Source organism: Symsagittifera roscoffensis, chromosome 4 (assembly GCF_963678635.1).
Source record: "Symsagittifera roscoffensis chromosome 4, txSymRosc1.1, whole genome shotgun sequence".
Taxonomy (NCBI): domain Eukaryota; kingdom Metazoa; phylum Xenacoelomorpha; order Acoela; family Convolutidae; genus Symsagittifera; species Symsagittifera roscoffensis.
Genome location: NC_087065.1, coordinates 43,260,154 through 43,281,460, shown reverse-complemented (window position 1 = coordinate 43,281,460; position 21,307 = coordinate 43,260,154).

Here is a 21,307-nt window from a genome sequence, read left to right as displayed (position 1 = left end):
GAACGGGTAAAGCTATAAGTCAAAAGATGAAAGCACGCGCCATTGAAAATTTGTAATTGAAACAGACTGATCAATCATACTTCAAATATACAGTACCTGTCAATCAAATTTTGCTTGCTTAAGGTCTTCAGCTCGACCAGCCGCATTCCATTTTCTACCATTCTTCTATCGATCGTCTGCACGGTCAATGATTTTCCTCATTCCAATTTTTTTCTGACAATTTGGTTATCGTAATCATTATTTCTGTGAGCAACAGTTCATCCTATACTTAAAGCTCCATGCTGTCAGCAATTGAACTTTTGTTTGGTGCTTCCATCGACAAATCGTTTGTGAAAACTTGTAAATTGATCTTTTCTGTTACAATTTTAAAACAATTTTCATAGTCATTGACTGCAGATAAACTAAAATTAAACTCGATGCTGCCTATGCCACTATTTCAAATTGAAGTGTTCATAATAGGGATACATGAAAGACCAAACTTTTTGAGGAAAGTTTTTTTTAAAAAAATATCATAATAATTTGCAAATCAAGAAAATGAAAAAAAAACTTTTATTATAATATCTGGTTGATTATTCTAGAATATTCCAGAAACTTAAGAAGAAAGATAAGAAAGATTTGGGTTGAGTTACTTATATACTTTTTATGAAATAAAATAAACGATTACATTTATACTCAAACAAACATAACCCACGAAACATATAAGGCTTCATACTTGTATAAAGATAAAAAGATAACTACATTTGCATGAGTTGCAAACTTACATGTATACTTTAAAAAAAGTCATACGTATTTTATTAAAAACATACGCCTATTCATACACATTCAAATACTTACATAAGGTTATTCATACAAACTTACATACAAAAACAAATACATTCACACTTACGGAATACAAACATACATACATATATTTAGAAGCACAAACTTACAGAAACACATAAATGCATACATGCATATATAGATACATACATGCGTACCTACATTTATACATACAAATATAAAGTTACTTAGAGACATTCATACGAAAATACATACGAAAATATGGATCGTACTTTACAAGCATGCAACTACTCATGAGTACACACTTTCCGTTTAAATAGACGTAAAATCTCAATCAATAATTCGTACAATTTATCAACAAGCAATCTTTTAAATGACTTTAAACTGAAAAACATATATTGATACAAAAATATACATTGTTTATATTCATTCACTCAATCAAGCAGACATACAGTCAAGAGTTCTTACTTTTATAAAAACATACAAATATACAAACAAATAGTATCTACATACATGCTTATTACATTTTTACATGCAAAAAGTTGTACACCTTTAGATAGATACATACAGTTTATATAAAAACACACATACGCAAAGCATTTATGCGTACACATATACTATGCATATAGTATCTTGTCAAACTTTCAAGAAAAACTAGAATCATTAGTATAATCAAGTTGGGTTATAGTTATTCTTCTAGTTACAATTGTTTTGATTTGCATGCCCATAAGGAAAAAATTGTATTCATACTTACAGACACATCAAGTTGCATTCATACACGCATACACAGAAGATATTTACTTGCATTTGTTTGTAGATAAACCAAAATATTCATACAAAATTATAATCATTGCGTTTTACGTGCAATTAAATTTAATCACAGTCATACTTGCATACAAAATTTGTGTTTTTACAATGCAAACGTCGCTAGCAGAAATTTGCAAAGAAATAATAGCAATCAGTTTTCAGCCAAAACATGTACACAATTTAGCAATTTGTTTTCAATTTTTGAAAAAATAGAAAATGGTGATAAACAACTTTGTAATATGTCTGTTCATATCCCAAACTAATTTTTCATTAGTATCAAATTTCAACTCAAAATGACCAGTGAGCCACGAGAAGCATTTTTAGCGGTCAGAAGAAAAAACCAAGGCACACTAAATTGCATAGGATGGGAAACTTTTAAAACAAATTGTTGAAAATTTTTTGTTATACGTTCCAAATAGAGTCCTTTGACATATCAAAAAATTAAAAATTTTGGTTCAAAACAAAATTTTTAGCCATTGTTTTATGCTTTTTAAACTTTTTCTAAAAAATTTGTTTTTTGATTCATTTAATGGTTCTGTAAATTGATATATCTTCAGTTGACAATTAGGCTGCAAGTTTAATCGTAGACCAAATTACTCTGACTAAAAATGCACATTATGTTGTTTTCTCTATAATCCATCAAAAATTTTGTTGTTTGAAAAATTATATTTAATTCTGAAAAAGCTATTAAACAGAGGTTCAACAGTTCTTTTTTCATCTTTTCTCCTGTATTTATGCAATTTCGATCGCTTGAGCCATCGTATCTTAGAAAAAAATCTTTTAACGATGATAAAACTAACGTTGAAAGGTATGTTTTAGAGAAAAAAAGTTGTTCTAAGCTGATGTTCAGTACTTTGTGATGTTCAACTCAATTTTTCAGCATTAAAGAAAACTTTCAGAAAACTTTCAATTTGGAAAAATAAACAGCTCAATTTCTTTTGTGATTTGCAATTTCATAGAAAATTTTTCAGACATGACTTTACATGAAACACAAAGTTTTTATAGTGTTGAAGACTAAAGAGCAAAAAAAGTTTTGTTCTTCTTGTTTTAATTAATTTAGGTTACAAAACAAACAGCTAAACACTATTGCATTCAACTTAACTATTCAAACAAAGCAGCACAAAACAGACTGAAAAACTTTTCAAATTGACGCCATGTATAACAGAAACTGATGAGTTCCGATCCTGTTTTTGTTTTTGCGCCCGTTTTCTTTCGGCTAATATCGGTTGTTTTCCGGCTATACCATGGGCTCACTGTTAGACTGATATCTGCAAAGAGTAACAAGATGAAGTTGTGAAGTTGTTGGTTCCACTTCCAGGCCAACTTGGGCCTCTCGACTTCCTGGAAAGATCCAAGTTGATTCTACGATAGAAGAATGCACTGATAAGGAGATGAGTAAGTCTAGATCATTGATTAGCATAACTTTGGCTATTTGCGCTGAATCGGTTATATAAACACTGATGATCAAATTTTCATATTGTCTGATGGCCTTACCAACCACAGTTTTAAAAGATTTAAATGGAATAAGATAACTTTAATTGTAAATATGTGATTAAGAGTGATCCAATTATCATTATTTAATTTAAATTGAGTTCTAATAAGAAACAAAATTCTCTGAGAGCAGTCTTGTCAAAAAGAGTACGTTCTTGAGCGGAATCAGTCAAAACTTATACATATACATTTTTTCAAAAAGTTTTGCGGTAACGGAGAGCAAACATAGAATTGGAACGGGTAAAATTATAAATCAAAGATAAAAGCACGCGCCTGCAGAGGCGTTGTTATTGCGCTAAAAACAAAACAAGTCTTATCATAGATACATACAGTTTACATAATTACACACATACGCAAAACATTTATGCGTACACATATACTATGCATATAGTATCTTGTCAAACTTTCAAGAAAAGCTAGAAACATTAGTAAAATCAATTTGGGTTATAGTTGTTCTTCTAGTTACAATCGTTTTGGTTTGCATGCACATGAGGAAAAAAATGTAATCATACATACATACACATCAAGTTGCATACATACACGCATACAGAAAAAATTTTAACTTGCATCTGTTTATAGATAAACACAAGTATTCATACAAAATTATAATCATTACGTTTTACGTATAATTAAATTTAAATACAGTCAAACTTTCATACATAATTTTATTTTTACAATGCGAACGTCCCTAGCAGAAATTTGCAAAGAAATGCTAGCTTTCAGTTTTCAGCCGAGTCATCTACACAATTTAGAAATTTCTTTTCATCTTTGAGAAATTAGAAAATGGTGATAAACAATTTTGTAATATGTCTGTCGATCTCCCAAACTAATTTTTCAACAGTATCAAACTTCAACTCAAAATTGACCAGTGAGCCATGAGAAGCAATTTTAGTGGTCAGAAGAAAAAATCAAGGCTTACTAAATTGCACAGGATGGGAAACTTTCAAAACAAATTGTTGAAATTTTTTTGTTATACGGTCCAAATAGAGTGCTTTGACATATCAAAAAATTGAAAGTTTCGGTTAGAAACGAAATTTTTAGCCATTGTTTTATGATTTGTAATCTTTTTCTTAAAAATCTGTTTTTCGATTCATTTAATGGTTCTGTAATTTGATATATCTTCAGTTGACTGTTAGGCTGCAAGTTTAATCGTAGACCAAATTACTTTGACTAAAAATGCACATTATGTTGTTTTCTCTATAATCCATCAAAATTTTTGTTGTTTGAAAAATTATTTTAGTTCTGAAAAAGCTATTAAACAGAGGTTCAAGTGTTCTTTTTCATCTTTTCTCCGTATTCATGCAAAATCGATCGCTTGAGCTATCGTATCTTAGAAAATAATCTTTTATCTATGATAAAACTAACGTTAAAAAGTATGTTTTAGAGAAACAAAAAATGTTCTAAGCTGATGCTCAGTATTTTGTGATGTTCAACTCATTTTTTCAGCAAAAAAAAAATTTCAGAAAATTTTCAATTTGGCAAAATAAACAACTCAATTTCCTTTCGTGATTTACAATTTCATAGAACATTTTTCAGACATGAATCTACATGAAACACAAAATTTTTAAAACAAAATTTTTAGAAGTTTTGTTCGTCTTATTTTAAACAAGTTAGGTTACAAGACAAACCGGTAAATATTATTGCAATTAACTTAATTATTCGAACAAAGCAGCTAAAAACAGACTGAAAACGTTTCATACTGACGCAACGTATAACAGAGATTGATGCGTTCCGATCCTGTTTTTGTTTTTGCACCCGTTTCCATTCGGCTAATATTGGTTGTTTACCGACTACACTAAGGGCTCACTGTTAGACTGATATCTGCAAAGAGTAACAAGATGAAGTTGGTGGCTCCATTTCCAGGCCGAATTGGGCCTCTCGACTTCCTGGAAAGATCCAAGTTGATTCTACGATTGAAGAATGCTCTCATAAGGAGATGAGAAAGTCTAGATCTTTGATTAGCATAACTTTGGCTATTTGAGCTGAATCGATTATATAAAAACTGATGATCAAAAATTCATTTTTTCTGATGGCCTTACCAACCAAACTTTTGAAAGATTTAAATGGAACAAGATAATTTTAATTGTAAATATGTGATTAAGAGTGATCCAATTATCATTATTTAAATTAAATTGATGTCTAATAAGCAACGAAAATCTCCGAGAACAGTCTTGTCAAAACGAGTATGTTCTTGAGCGGAAACAGTCAAAACTTACACATATACATTTTTTTTAAAGTTTTGCGGTAACGGAGAGCAAACAGTGAATTGGAACGGGTAAAACTATAAGTCAAAAGATGAAAGCACGCGCCATTGAAAATTTGTAATTGAAACAGATTGATCAATCATACTTCAAATATACAGTACCTGTCAATCAAATTTTGCTTGCTTAAGGTCTTCAGCTTGACCAGCCGCATTCCATTTTCTACCATTCTTCTATCGATCGTCTGCACGGTCAATGATTTTCCTCATTCCAATTTTTTTCTGACAATTTGGTTATCGTAATCATTATTTCTGTGAGCAACAGTTCATCCTATACTTAAAACTCCATGCTGTCAGCAATTGGACTTTTGTTTGGTGCTTCCATCGACAAATTGTTTGTGAAAACTTGTAAATTGATCTTTTCTGTTACAATTTTAAAACAATTTTCATAGTTATTGACTGCAGATAAATTAAAATTAAAATCGATGCTGCCTATGCCACTATTTCAAATTGAAGTGTTCATAATAGGGATACATGAAAGACCAAACTTTTTGAGGAATTTTTTTTTTTTAATTATCATTATAATTTGCAAATCAAGAAAATGAAAAAAAAACTTTTATTATAATATCTGGTTGATTATTCTAGAATATTCCAGAAACTTAAGAAGAAAGATAAGAAAGATTTGGGTTGAGTTACTTATATACTTTTTATGAAATAAAATAAACGATTACATTTATACTCAAACAAACTTAACCCACGAAACATATAAGGCTTCATACTTGTATAAAGATAAAAAGATAACTACATTTGCATGAGTTGCAATTTTACATGTATACTTTAAAAAAAGTCATGCGTATTTTATTAAATACATACGCCTATTCATACACATTCAAATACTTACATAAGGTTATTCATACAAACTTACATACAAAAACAAATACATTCACACTTACGGAATACAAACATACATACATATATTTATAAGCACAAACTTACAGAAACACATAAATGCATACATGCATATATAGATACATACATGCGTACCTACATTTATACATACAAATATAAAGTTACTTAGAGACATTCATACGAAAATACATACTTGCAAAAATACTTCCCTACATACTTTTTGAAAGACATTAATACAAACATATATAGTCTTATACATAAGCAGTTAGCAAATAAACTATAATACATACATAAGTTTTACATACTTGTTTAAATACTTTTAAACCTGCAATCAATTATACGAAAAGATTTGCTTACACTCATGCAAAGGTTTCTTTTAGCACTTCTGTTGACCTATAAAATACAACCATATAGAAACACACAAACCAACTTACATTCACTTTGCACTTTTAAGTCAAATATATACACACATTCAGACAAAAAAAATCACAAATTGCAGACTGACATTCATACGTCTTTACATACAACCATATAAACGTGCCTTTCATACTCATATACGAATATGCATTAGTGCTTGCCTACAAACAGACATGGATCGTACTTTACAAGCATGCAACTACTCATGAGTACATACTTTCCTTTTAAACAGACGTAAAAACTCAATCAATAATTCGTACAATTTATCAACAAGCAAACTTTTAAATGCTTTTAAACTGAAGAACATACAATGATACAAAACATACATTGATACAAAAATATACATTGTTTCTATTCATTCACTCAATCAAGCAGACATACAGTCAAGAGTTCTTACTTTTATAAAAACATACAAATATACAAACAAATAGTATCTACATACATGCTTAATTACATTTTTACATGCAAAAAGTTGTACACCTTTAGATAGATACATACAGTTTATATAAAAACACACATACGCAAAGCTTTTATGCGTACACATATACTATGCATATAGTATCTTGTCAAACTTTCAAGAAAAACTAGAATCATTAGTATAATCAAGTTGGGTTATAGTTATTCTTCTAGTTACAATTGTTTTGATTTGCATGCCCATAAGGAAAACATTGTATTCATACTTACAGACACATCAAGTTGCATACATACACGCATACACAGAAGATATTTACTTGCATTTGTTTGTAGATAAACCAAAATATTCATACAAAATTATAATCATTGCGTTTTACGTACAATTAAATTTAAATACAGTCATACTTGCATGCAAAATTTGTGTTTTTACAATGCAAACGTCGCTAGCAGAAATTTGCAAAGAAATAATAGCAATCAGTTTTCAGCCAAAACATGTACACAATTTAGCAATTTGTTTTCAATTTTTGAAAAAATAGAAAATGGTGATAAACAACTTTGTAATATGTCTGTTCATATCCCAAACTAATTTTTCATTAGTATCAAATTTCAACTCAAAAATGACCAGTGAGCCACGAGAAGCATTTTTAGCGGTCAGAAGAAAAAACCAAGGCACACTAAATTGCATAGGATGGGAAACTTTCAAAACAAATTGTTGAAAATTTTTTGTTATACGGTCCAAATAGAGTCCTTTGACATATCAAAAAATTGAAAATTTTGGTTCAAAACAAAAACTTTAGCCATTGTTTTATGATTTTTAAACTTTTTCTAAAAAATTTGTTTTTTGATTCATTTAATGGTTCTGTAAATTGATATATCTTCAGTTGACAATTAGGCTGCAATTTCGATCGTAGACCAAGTTGCATTGACTAAAGTTGCACATTATGTTGTTTTCTCTATAATCCATCAAAAATTTTGTTGTTTGAAAAATTATATTTAATTCTGAAAAAGCTATTAAACAGAGGTTCAACAGTTCTTTTTTCATCTTTTCTCCTGTATTTATGCAATTTCGATCGCTTGAGCCATCGTATCTTAGAAAAAAATCTTTTAACGATGATAAAACTAACGTTGAAAGGTATGTTTTAGAGAAAAAAAGTTGATCTAAGCTGATGTTCAGTACTTTGTGATGTTCAACTCAATTTTTCAGCATTAAAGAAAACCTTCAGAAAACTTTCAATTTAGAAAAATAAACAGCTCAATTTCTTTTGTGATTTGCAATTTCATAGAAAATTTTTCAGACATGACTTTACATGAAACACAAAGTTTTTATAGTGTTGAAGACTAAAGAGCAAAAAAAGTTTTGTTCTTCTTGTTTTAATTAATTTAGGTTACACAACAAACAGCTAAACACTTATGCCTTCAACTTAACTATTCAAACAAAGCTGCACAAAACAGACTGAAAACTTTTCAAATTGACGCCATGTATAACAGAAACTGATGAGTTCCGATCCTGTTTTTGTTTTTGCGCCCGTTTTTTTTCGGCTAATATCGGTTGTTTTTCGGCTATACCATGGGCTCACTGTTAGACTGATATCTGCAAAGAGTAACAAGATGAAGTTGTGAAGTTGTTGGTTCCACTTGCAGGCCAACTTGGGCCTCTCGACTTCCTGGAAAGATCCAAGTTGATTCTACGATAGAAGAATGCACTGATAAGGAGATGAGTAAGTCTAGATCATTGATTAGCATAATTTTGGCTATTTGCGCTGAATCGGTTATATAAACACTGATGATCAAATTTTCATATTGTCTGATGGCCTTACCAACCACAGTTTTAAAAGATTTAAATGGAATAAGATAACTTTAATTGTAAATATGTGATTAAGAGTGATCCAATTATCATTATTTAATTTAAATTGAGTTCTAATAAGAAACAAAAATCTCTGAGAGCAGTCTTGTCAAAAAGAGTACGTTCTTGAGCGGAATCAGTCAAAACTTATACATATACATTTTTTCAAAAAGTTTTGCGGTAACGGAGAGCAAACATAGAATTGGAACGGGTAAAATTATAAATCAAAGATAAAAGCACGCGCCTGCAGAGGCGTTGTTATTGCGCTAAAAACAAAACAAGTCTTATCATAGATACATACAGTTTACATAATTACACACATACGCAAAACATTTATGCGTACACATATACTATGCATTAAGTATCTTGTCAAACTTTCAAGAAAAGCTAGAAACATTAGTAAAATCAATTTGGGTTATAGTTGTTCTTCTAGTTACAATCGTTTTGGTTTGCATGCACATGAGGAAAAAAATGTAATCATACATACATACACATCAAGTTGCATACATACACGCATACAGAAAAAATTTTAATTTGCATCTATTTATAGATAAACACAAGTATTCATACAAAATTATAATCATTACGTTTTACGTATAATTAAATTTAAATACAGTCAAACTTTCATACATAATTTTATTTTTACAATGCGAACGTCCCTAGCAGAAATTTGCAAAGAAATGCTAGCTTTCAGTTTTCAGCCGAGTCATCTACATAATTTAGAAATTTCTTTTCATCTTTGAGAAATTAGAAAATGGTGATAAACAATTTTGTAATATGTCTGTCGATCTCCCAAACTAATTTTTCAACAGTATCAATCTTCAACTCAAAATTGACCAGTGAGCCATGAGAAGCAATTTTAGTGGTCAGAAGAAAAAATCAAGGCTTACTAAATTGCACAGGATGGGAAACTTTCAAAACAAATTGTTGAAATTGTTTTGTTATACGGTCCAAATAGAGTCCTTTGACATATCAAAAAATTGAAAGTTTTGGTTCGAAACGAAATTTTTAGCCATTGTTTTATGATTTGTAATCTTTTTCTTAAAAATCTATTTTTCGATTCATTTAATGGTTCTGTAATTTGATATATCTTCAGTTGACTGTTAGGCTGCAAGTTTAATCGTAGACCAAATTACTTTGACTAAAAATGCACATTATATAGTTTTCTCTATAATCCATCAAAATTTTTGTTGTTTGAAAAATTATTTTAGTTCTGAAAAAGCTATTAAACAGAGGTTCAAGTGTTCTTTTTCATCTTTTCTCCGTATTCATGCAAAATCGATCGCTTGAGCTATCGTATCTTAGAAAATAATCTTTTATCTACGATAAAACTAACGTTAAAAAGTATGTTTTAGAGAAACAAAAAATGTTCTAAGCTGATGCTCAGTATTTTGTGATGTTCAACTCATTTTTTCAGCAAAAAAAAAACTTTCAGAAAATTTTCAATTTGGCAAAATAAACAACTCAATTTCCTTTCGTGATTTACAATTTCATAGAACATTTTTCAGACATGAATCTACATGAAACACAAAATTTTTATAACGTTAAAGACTAAAGAGCAAAAAAAAAGTTTTGTTCGTCTTATTTTAAACAAGTTAGGTTACAAGACAAACAGGTAAATATTATTGCAATTAACTTAATTATTCGAACAAAGCAGCAAAAAACAGACTGAAAACGTTTCATACTGACGCAACGTATAACAAAGATTGATGCGTTCCGATCCTGTTTTTGTTTTTGCACCCGTTTCCATTCGGCTAATATTGGTTGTTTACCGACTACACTAAGGGCTCACTGTTAGACTGATATCTGCAAAGAGTAACAAGATGAAGTTGGTGGCTCCATTTCCAGGCCGAATTGGGCCTCTCGATTTCCTGGAAAGATCCAAGTTGATTCTACGATTGAAGAATGCTCTCATAAGGAGATGAGAAAGTCTAGATCTTTGATTAGCATAACTTTGGCTATTTGCGCTGAATCGATTATATAAACACTGATGATCAAAAATTCATTTTTTCTGATGGCCTTACCAACCAAACTTTTAAAAGATTTAAATGGAACAAGATAATTTTAATTGTAAATATGTGATTAAGAGTGATCCAATTATCATTATTTAAATTAAATTGATGTCTAATAAGCAACGAAAATCTCCGAGAACAGTCTTGTCAAAACGAGTATGTTCTTGAGCGGAATCAGTCAAAACTTACACATATACATTTTTTTTTAAAGTTTTGCGGTAACGGAGAGCAAACAGTGAATTGGAACGGGTAAAACTATAAGTCAAAAGATGAAAGCACGCGCCATTGAAAATTTGTAATTGAAACAGATTGATCAATCATACTTCAAATATACAGTACCTGTCAATCAAATTTTGCTTGCTTAAGGTCTTCAGCTCGACCAGCCGCATTCCATTTTCTACCATTCTTCTATCGATCGTCTGCACGGTCAATGATTTTCCTCATTCCAATTTTTTTCTGACAATTTGGTTATCGTAATCATTATTTCTGTGAGCAATAGTTCATCCTATACTTAAAACTCCATGCTGTCAGCAATTGGACTTTTGTTTGGTGCTTCCATCGACAAATTGTTTGTGAAAAGTTGTAAATTGATCTTTTCTGTTACAATTTTAAAACAATTTTCATAGTTATTGACTGCAGATAAATTAAAATTAAAATCGATGCTGCCTATGCCACTATTTCAAATTGAAGTGTTCATAATAGGGATACATGAAAGACCAAACTTTTTGAGGAATTTTTTTTTTTAATTATCATAATAATTTGCAAATCAAGAAAATGAAAAAAAAAACTTTTATTATAATATCTGGTTGATTATTCTAGAATATTCCAGAAACTTAAGAAGAAAGATAAGAAAGATTTGGGTTGAGTTACTTATATACTTTTTATGAAATAAAATAAACGATTACATTTATACTCAAACAAACATAACCCACGAAACATATAAGGCTTCATACTTGTATAAAGATAAAAAGATAACTACATTTGCATGAGTTGCAAACTTACATGTATACTTTAAAAAAAGTCATGCGTATTTTATTAAATACATACGCCTATTCATACACATTCAAATACTTACATAAGGTTATTCATACAAACTTACATACAAAAACAAATACATTCACAATTACGGAATACAAACATACATACATATATTTATAAGCACAAACTTACAGAAACACATAAATGCATACATGCATATATAGATACATACATGCGTACCTACATTTATACATACAAATATAAAGTTACTTAGAGACATTCATACGAAAATACATACTTGCAAAAATACTTCCCTACATACTTTTTGAAAGACATTAATACAAACATATATAGTCTTATACATAAGCAGTTAGCAAATAAACTATAATACATACATAAGTTGTACATACTTGTTTAAATACTTTTAAACCTGCAATCAATTATACGAAAAGATTTGCTTACACTCATGCAAAGGTTTCTTTTAACACTTCTGTTGACCTATAAAATACAACCATATAGAAACACACAAACCAACTCACATTCGCTTTGCACTTTTAAGTCAAATATATACACACATTCAGACAAAAAGAATCACAAATTGCAGACTGACATTCATACGTCTTTACATACAACCATATAAACGTGCCTTTCATACTCATATACGAATATGCATTAGTACTTGCCTACAAACAGACATGGATCGTACTTTACAAGCATGCAACTACTCATGAGTACATATTTTCCTTTTGAACAGACGTAAAAACTCAATCAATAATTCGTACAATTTATCAACAAGCAAACTTTTAAATGCTTTTAAACTGAAGAACATACAATGATACAAAACATACATTGATACAAAAATATACATTGTTTATATTCATTCACTCAATCAAGCAGACATACAGTCAAGAGTTCTTACTTTTATAAAAACATACAAATATACAAACAAATAGTATCTACATACATGCTTAATTACATTTTTACATGCAAAAAGTTGTACACCTTTAGATAGATACATACAGTTTATATAAAAACACACATACGCAAAGCTTTTATGCGTACACATATACTATGCATATAGTATCTTGTCAAACTTTCAAGAAAAACTAGAATCATAAGTATAATCAAGTTGGGTTATAGTTATTCTTCTAGTTACAATTGTTTTGATTTGCATGCCCATAAGGAAAACAATGTATTCATACTTACAGACACATCAAGTTGCATACATACACGCATACACAGAAGATATTTACTTGCATTTGTTTGTAGATAAACCAAAATATTCATACAAAATTATAATCATTGCGTTTTACGTACAATTAAATTTAAATGCAGTCATACTTGCATACAAAATTTGTGTTTTTACAATGCAAACGTCGCTAGCAGAAATTTGCAAAGAAATAATAGCAATCAGTTTTCAGCCAAAACATGTACACAATTTAGCAATTTGTTTTCAATTTTTGAAAAAATAGAAAATGGTGATAAACAACTTTGTAATATGTCTGTTCATATCCCAAACTAATTTTTCATTAGTATCAAATTTCAACTCAAAAATGACCAGTGAGCCACGAGAAGCATTTTTAGCGGTCAGAAGAAAAAACCAAGGCACACTAAATTGCATAGGATGGGAAACTTTCAAAACAAATTGTTGAAAATTTTTTGTTATACGGTCCAAATAGAGTCCTTTGACATATCAAAAAATTGAAAATTTTGGTTCAAAACAAAAATTTTAGCCATTGTTTTATGATTTTTAAACTTTTTCTAAAAAATTTGTTTTTTGATTCATTTAATGGTTCTGTAAATTGATATATCTTCAGTTGACAATTAGGCTGCAATTTTGATCGTAGACCAAGTTGCATTGACTAAAGTTGCACATTATGTTGTTTTCTCTATAATCCATCAAAAATTTTGTTGTTTGAAAAATTATATTTAATTCTGAAAAAGCTATTAAACAGAGGTTCAACAGTTCTTTTTTCATCTTTTCTCCTGTATTTATGCAATTTCGATCGCTTGAGCCATCGTATCTTAGAAAAAAATCTTTTAACGATGATAAAACTAACGTTGAAAGGTATGTTTTAGAGAAAAAAAGTTGATCTAAGCTGATGTTCAGTACTTTGTGATGTTCAACTCATTTTTTCAGCATTAAAGAAAACCTTCAGAAAACTTTCAATTTAGAAAAATAAACAGCTCAATTTCTTTTGTGATTTGCAATTTCATAGAAAATTTTTCAGACATGACTTTACATGAAACACAAAGTTTTTATAGTGTTGAAGACTAAAGAGCAAAAAAAGTTTTGTTCTTCTTGTTTTAATTAAGTTAGGTTACACAACAAACAGCTAAACACTTATGCATTCAACTTAACTATTCAAACAAAGCAGCACAAAACAGACTAAAAACTTTTCAAATTGACGCCATGTATAACAGAAACTGATGAGTTCCGATCCTGTTTTTGTTTTTGCGCCCGTTTTTTTTCGGCTAATATCGGTTGTTTTTCGGCTATACCATGGGCTCACTGTTAGACTGATATCTGCAAAGAGTAACAAGATGAAGTTGTGAAGTTGTTGGTTCCACTTCCAGGCCAACTTGGGCCTCTCGACTTCCTGGAAAGATCCAAGTTGATTCTACGATAGAAGAATGCACTGATAAGGAGATGAGTAAGTCTAGATCATTGATTAGCATAATTTTGGCTATTTGCGCTGAATCGGTTATATAAACACTGATGATCAAATTTTCATATTGTCTGATGGCCTTACCAACCACAGTTTTAAAAGATTTAAATGGAATAAGATAACTTTAATTGTAAATATGTGATTAAGAGTGATCCAATTATCATTATTTAATTTGAATTGAGTTCTAATAAGAAACAAAAATCTCTGAGAGCAGTCTTGTCAAAAAGAGTACGTTCTTGAGCGGAATCAGTCAAAACTTATACATATACATTTTTTCAAAAAGTTTTGCGGTAACGGAGAGCAAACATAGAATTGGAACGGGTAAAATTATAAATCAAAGATAAAAGCACGCGCCTGCAGAGGCGTTGTTATTGCGCTAAAAACAAAACAAGTCTTATCATGAAATGGAAATGAAATAGCTGATATATGCTTTGTTTTGTATAATCAAGAACACGTCTTTTCTATGTTTTGATAAAAATTTTATCGACTGTTCTTCTGTTTTTCAAATTGAACAGTTTTGGACAAGTAATAAAGAAAAAAACACAGCATAATTTTGGGCTCGCAATCAAGACTTGTATTCAGCGGCTAATCTAAAATGAACACATAAATTTCCACATGTTCGCATGAGATTTATGATTGGGTATAGATGTCAGTCCATAACCGGAAAAATTTTCAAAAAGAAACCCTTAACTTTTCAACCTGATTTAGTTTTACCGGAATTTTTTAATCTGCTGGGAAATTTGTCCACTTTGGCTACACTCTGTATGATCTATCACTGACTGGTAAGCGAATGGTTCGAATAAACTGGATATTATGTATATAAGTCCGTGTTTAGTTTTTACAGGATAGTTTTAGTTTGTACAGATTATAAATCAGGTTTGTATATGTAAGATTAGTGCATGTAGATAGGCATTCTAATCAATTTTTGTTTGAATATGCAAGCACGACTAATGTCTACTCTGTATGTTTGTGGTTATATACATATAGATCTAATTTTTCATATGTATAAATTCACATAATTGATAAATACTATGCCATCAGAAGTGCCACTTTAAGTAGAAAAATAAGTCATCTCAAATTTTTTTTACTGCTTTTGATTTCTGAATAGTTCACCACAGACTAAAAAAGTACTAGATACTACATTAAAACGTATTTCTGTGCCTATATAGACCTATAGTTTGTGATGTGCTTTTATAAAACTTATCGTTCATTTTTAAAACTAACTAACTTCATATGTTCAATTTTAATTGGTAATACAGCTAATGACAAAAATCATTCAAGCTTTTGTTTCAGAATTTTAAATAATTCTCACCAGGTATTTCATATGTAATAAAAGATACAAACGAGTGTTTATTTATATATGTAGTATGCGAGTATGTAAGTGTCCAAGTTTGTATGATTTTTCCAGCTCAATTTCGGATTTACGTCTGTATAGGTTTGATTATCTTTGTATAATTGAAAAAGCTTGAATTGAACTTGACTCAAGCCTTGTTTTGTCATGAAAAGTCTTGTTTGTGTCACGTCAACGTAATTTTAAAATGTACAAAAACCTGTACAATTCATAAATACTTGCATCTTTTTCTTTTTCGTTTGAGATGAATGATGCTGTGAAAAAAAATTGTCTTTTCTTTCGTTTATTTGTTTAAGTTTTCGTTTAGGAACGCCTGTAATAAAATCATACTCTATGTTGATAATCTTGCAACACGTTGGTCTTACTGTTTTTATCAATATCAATTTTGCTTGAAAATTATCTGTTAAACAAGGCTAGAACTGCATGTATTTATTGTTTTCAGTTTTATTGATCTTTGATAAAACAGATAATTGCAGGTTTCGACAAAATGCACAAATTAAGCTGCTAATATTCACATAAATGCAATCAATGTTCATGAAGTTTTGCCACATAGTTTTTCAAAAAAGTGTACCCAATTATCTCTCTAACAAATTAATATTTTTTAAACTTTGATAATCCTTAAACTTTTCTGTTCCAATCTTGTCCTTGCCTCATTCGGTAAAACAGTGTTTTTTATTGTTGGGATGATAGTTAAGCAATATCGACTTCACCAATTTTACGTATTTAAACCTGATTGATAATCTGTACCCACTTAGCATCTGGTGAAAGGATCTAGAATAATGAAGAGAAGTAAAAAAGAGAATTTGGATTGCTTTTGACATCAAATTTTATTTCCAATTACAATTATTTATTCTAAATTGATTCGAAAACTTTTTAGAACAACATGCTTTTACATCTTTTTTGTAATAACATTTCCAATACAAGCAAACCTTAAAACCTGTACATATCGAACTTGCAATGCACACAATTTACACTTAATTATTTTACTTTGTTGTATCTGGTTTGAACATAGTACAGTAACAGTACATAGTAAACTGTTCTAGAAGTTCTTGACTAAGCTAGAATTAAAGCTATATTGAGTTTGATTTGTGCTTTTACTTATAGCTTTTGTTACACTTCTGAACTTATATACATATAAGTTATCAATTACACATACCAATAAATTCACGCGTAAAAACTAAACACGGACAGTCGGGTTGTGGACTGACATCTGAATTCAATAATGTTTAGCTGTTTATTTTGTAATCTAATTTAATTAAAACAAGAAGATCAAAACTTTTTTTTGCTATTTAGTCTTTAAGACTATGAAAACTTTGTGTTTCATGTAGATTCATGTCTGAAAAATGTTCTATGAAATTGCAAATCACAAATCACAAATTGCAAATCACAAACTAAAGTTTTCTTTAATGCTGAAAAAATGAGTTGAACATCCCAAAGTACTGAGCATCAGCTTAGAACAACTTTTTTTTCTCTAAAACATACTTTTTAACGTTAGTTTTATCATAGTTTAAAGATTATTTTCTAAGATACCATACCTCAAGCGATCGATATTGCATAAATACGGGGAAAAAGATGAAAAAAGAACAGTTGAACCTCTGTTTAATAGCTTTTTCAGAACTAAATATAATTTTTTGAACAACAAAACTTTTGATGGATTATAGAGAAAACAACATTATGTCATAATGTGCAACTTTAGTCAAGGTAACTTGGTCTACAATTAAACTTGCAGCCTAATAGTCAACTGAAGATGTATGAAAACACAGAACCAAAAAACGAACTTTTTAAAAAAGATTACAAATCTTAAAACAGTGGCTCAAAATTTTGTTTCGAGCGAAAACTTTCATTTTTTTGATATGTCAAAGGACTCTATTTGGACCGTCCAACAAACAATTTTCAACAAATTGTTTTGAAAGTTTCCCATCCTATGCGATTTAGTAAGCCTTGGTTTTTTCTTCTGACCACTAAAATTGCTTCTCATGGCTCACTGGTCAATTTTGAAGTGAAGTTTAATTTTGTTGAAAAATTAATTTGGGAGATCAACAGACATACTAGAAATTTGCTTATCACTATTTTCTTTTTTTTTCAAAGATGAAAAGAAATTGCTAAATTGTGTAGATGTTTTGGCTGAAAACTGAAAACTAGAGTTTATTTGCAAATTTCTGCTACCGACGTTTGCATTGTAATAACACAAATTCTTCATGTAAGTTTGACTGTATTCAAATTTACGTGTACGTAAAACGCAATGATTATATTTTTGAATGAATATTTTTCTTTATCTATGAACAAATGCAAGTAAATATCTTTTGTATATGCGTGTATGTACGCAACTTGATGTGTCTGTTTGTATGAATACAATTTTTTCCTTATGTGCATGCAAACCAAAATAATTGTAACTAGAAGAATAACTATAACCCAACTTGATTTTACTAATGTTTCTAGTTTTTCTTAAAAGTTTGACAAGATACTTTATGCCTAGTATATGTGTACGCAAAATTGCTTTGCGTATGTGTGTATTTAAATAAACTGTATATATCTATGTAAAAGTGTACAACTTTTTGCATGTATAAATGTAATTAATGTACATACTTTTTGTATGTATTCATATGGGTATTTAGAAGTTTTGTATATTTGTATGTTTTTATGTAAGTTAGAACTCTTGACTGCATGTCTGCTTGACTGAGTGAATGAATTATACAAGGTATGTTTTTTGTATCAATGTATGTTTTGGTATCAATGTATGTTTTTCAGTTTAAATGCATTTAAAAGTTAGCTTGTTGATAAATTGTACCACTTTATGATTGAGTTTTTACGTCTGTTTAAAAGGAGATTGTGTACACATGAGTAGTTGCAAGCTTGTTAAGTACAATCCATGTCTGTTTGTAGGCAAGTACTTATGCATATTCGTATATGAGTATGAAAAGCACGTTTATATGGTTGTATGTAAAGACGTATGAATGCCAGTCTGTAATGCGTGATTCTTTTTGTCCTAATGTGTGTATATTTTCGTCTGAAAAGTGTGAAGTGAACGTAAATTGGTTGAGTGGCTACATGTGGTTGTATTTTATAGATCAGCAGAAACATTAAAAGAAACCATTGCATGTGTGTAAGCAAAATTTTTTTTTTGATAATTGATTGCAGTTTTAAAGTATTTAAGCAAGTATTGAAAACTTATGTATGTATGATAGTTTGTTTGCTAACTGCATTTTTATAAGACTATGTAAGTTTGTATTAATATCTTTCAGTGAGACTTCATTTTCGATTGTACGTATGTAGGGAAGTATTTTTGCAAGTATGTATTTTTGCATGAATGTCTCTAAGTAACTTTATATTTGTTTGTAAATATGTAAGTACGTATGTGTGTATCTATGTATGCATGTAAGTATGTATGTAATTCTGTAATTTTGTGCTTATGTATATATGTATGTATGTTTGTATTCCATAAGTGTGTATGTATTTGTTTTTGGATGTAACTTTGTATGAATAACCTTATGACTTGGTATGAATAACCTTATTACGTATGACTATTTTCTGTAAGTATACATGTAAGTTTGCAACTCATGCAAATGTAGTTAATTTTTTTAATCTTTATACAAGTATGCAGCCTTATATGTTTCGTGGGTTATGTATGTTTGAGTATAGATGAAATCGTTTATTTTTTTTAATAAAAAGTATATAAGTAACTCAACCCAATTATTTCTTATCGTTTTTCTTAAAAATCTGGAATATTCTAGATTAATCAACCAGATACTATAATGATGATTATTTTCATTTTCTTGATTTGCCAAACATTATGATAATTTTTGTTTAAATATACTTCAATATATCCTTATTAAGAATATTTCAATTGAAATAGTGGCATAGGCAGCATCGATTTTAATTTCAATTTATCTGCAGTCAATGACTATGAAAATTAATTTAAAACTGTAACAGAAAAGATCAATTTTCGAGTTTTCACAAAAATTTGTCGATGGAAGCAGCAAACAGCAAGTCCATTTGGTGACAGCATGGAGTCCTAAGTGTAGGATGAACTGTTGCTCACAGAGATAATGATTACGATAACCAAATTATCAGAAAAAAATTGGAATGAGGAAAATCATTGACCGTGCAGACGATCGATAGAAGAATGGTAGAAAATGACATGCGGCTGGTCGAGCTGAAGACATTAAGCGAGCAAAATTTGATTGACAGGTACTGTTTATTTGAAGGATGATTGATCAATCTCTTTCAATCACAAATCAGACGATCGATAGAAGAATAGTAGAAAATGACATGCGGCTGGTCGAGCTGAAGACATTAAGTGAGCAAAATTTGATTGACAGGTTGTGTATAATTGAAGGATAATTGATCAATCTCTTTCAATCACAAATTTTCAATGGTTTTCATTTGAAAAATTTTAGTATTGAATCAAACACTTATAAACCCACAGAAGTGAGGCAATTGTGTAATCGGATAAACAGTCAGTAGACATTTTTTAAAATCAAGATTTATTTAGTTGATAGAGCTTTTTAATAATATGGCTCAAAATGTTACGCCTTTTGTGTTTGGAACAAATAGCAAGTCTTTCTGCCTTGAGGCTCAAAGTTTTAATTCCTCTATGGAAAACTGTCTAACACTAAGTACAAGAAATCATAACAAACTTTATATTGGCAACTTAAATTGTTTTTGTTAGTCGTTCCAGCTTAAGATAACACAACGCTATTGATGTTTATCGAAATGCATTGGAAATACAAAATGGCACTTACATCATTTCGGAAACTGCTGTAGCCAAAATAGTGTGAGAACATTGTTTAATATGAAACAGCTACGAAATATCCTGACGGAATCCAAAGATTCAGGTAGAGTGTTGATGATAAGGCTTGATTTTTATCTTACAAATTCAAACAACTAACGGTTTTTCGAAGACAAGTCTCGTTAAAAGAGATGACAAATATCGATGCAAAAATGGAAAAAATATCATGATTCTAACTGTTTTGATCCTGCTAGTGATCAGATCGTGAATATGGAAGCTTGGATCACCTCAAAAATATATTGAAAGAAAGGTTGAACCCTTAATAACACAATCAATTGTAGATTAGTAATCAAATATTTTATTCAAAAAGCCACCGTATTTTGAGAGGCAATAGCGTAATCAGGGAAACAGGCAAAAGATCAGATTTATATTAAAAAACTCAAAAATTAATTTGTTGAACAAAGTGTTAATCAATGACAATAACTGATTGCGCTTCAATTTTTTGAACAGAAAACTATAGCTAAAACCAATTTGACATTAATTACAAGATACTGATAACAATTGACCAGATTGTAGTATCAAATTTAAAAAAGTTATTTAATTGTATATTTTTTTATTTGAAAAAGCCAAAATTTCTGATGCTCAAATTATAACTCCGAATTCATATAAAGTTTTGAGTTTGTATCCATAACTTGTCTTAGTTTGTG